The following is a 1,826-nucleotide window of genomic DNA, read 5'->3' as shown; positions in this document are numbered from 1 at the left end:
ACAGTTGACCACCACTTTGATATATGTTTTGTTTCTTTCCCCCCTGTATTTAGGGCAGGATCTACAGGGTTTTCAGGGTCTCACTATGTAGATAAGACTTGTAGTGATTCTCTTGTTTTCAGTCTCCCAGGTGCTGGGATTACAGGCATGCCACCATGCCCAGTCTCAAGTGCCCTCTAGGTGTGTCTTGGGGTTGGGACCAGCACAGCACACCAGGGATCATACCCCAGTCATTGTGCTCTGCCTAAGCAGGCACTTTAGTCTGCTAAGCTATCAGGCTGGCCCTGGACTTACATTTTATACACATCTTTATATCTTCCTTATATCATGTAAAATGTATTATCATAATCCCACTAAATCAATGATCATAAATTTAACTAATTGTTTTATTATATTGCATGATAAAATTTGACTACAATTTTATCCTCATTTATGTGTGTGCAATTTGTTTACAGTAATTTTGCCTTTATAGAAATGATTCTTGGGTTGGGGAGATGGCTCAGTGGAATAAGCACTTCCCTGGCAAGCGCAAGGGCCTGAGTTCAATCCCCTGGTTCTGCAAAAAAAAAAAAAAAATGATTCTCATATTTATGTATATACCATCAAGAATTGGCATTTCTATTTCTACATATTTATAGGAGTTGAATTGCTAAATTTGAAGTGTATTTTGTTATTATTTGCAAGTGTTTTATTGTATTTGCAAATACAATAGCTTTTATTAATTACCAGGCATTCCCAAATGAAATATTATAGCCAATGTTAAATTATTCTCATTAGAGGAAAATAGTTTCAGAAGCTTAATTATAACCTTTATATCATAAATATTTGTATAGCACAATTATTTTGAAATAACTGATTTCAGTTTCTCTCCAATTTTACCTTCTTTTTCTTACAGAGGCATAAGTTTTTACTTACAAATGAACTTATTATTATACACATATATTAATAACAACATATTTAATAAACATAAATATTTATAGTATAGTTAATTAAATTTTGATACATACCCTAATGAAGATAGAGCCCACTTCCTTTATTCAAAATATTTTCCTACGAAAAGAGGAATGACAAGTTGTCAGCTGAAGCAGTTGTTGAATCATGGGCCTTTCAAGGTAAGAGGAAACTTTGTTAGGGTAAGAACAAGTTCAAGTAAAATGAGAAAAGACGTGAAAGACAGGATGAAGAAGAAAAGGTAAAAGAATTTGTGACAAATAACTGGGAAGATAGGAAAGGTCAGGAGGTAGCAGGACTAACCAAAGAATAAAGAAGCCAATGTGGTCACTCTTGAGAGATAGAAGTTTTTAAATAAGGACACAGATAAATGTACATCAGCCTGTCAGGAATTCTCTCTGATGGCTTCATTTTCTTCGGTGAAGCAGTAGGTGAGATTATCTACTAAAAGGCTAGGAATAATGGTGAGTTAAAAAATTCAAGAAAGTTGGCTGTTAGCCATGGTGGTCAAATTGGACAAGAGAGAGAAAAACAGTGCTGACCCACAAATGAAATTGAAGACTAAGGTTCCTTTGTGCTAGAGTGGTGTGGTTTTCCTCAGAAATATTCAGCAGCTGGATATTGGAACTGACAGTCTGATTCATCTTCAGTTGGGATATTACTGGGTTGGTATAGTGGTAAGATGCGCAGCAGATACTTTAAATGTGGGGTATGTAGTACCTTCCTATATATGTGGATTCTACAGATGCTTTCAGCACTAATAATCTGTAGAAGTGATATTGTGTCAGTTTCACAGCCAAGTTGCACACTGCTAGCAACTTCAACTTTCTGTTCTTGGAACACATTTTGAGGGAAAGTAAGAAATCTGATTACTC

Source organism: Octodon degus, unplaced genomic scaffold (genome assembly GCF_000260255.1).
Source record: "Octodon degus isolate 3935 unplaced genomic scaffold, OctDeg1.0 scaffold00001, whole genome shotgun sequence".
NCBI lineage: Eukaryota > Metazoa > Chordata > Mammalia > Rodentia > Octodontidae > Octodon > Octodon degus.
The sequence above is the reverse complement of the archived record's forward strand: the minus strand, read 5'-3'. Positions refer to the sequence as shown.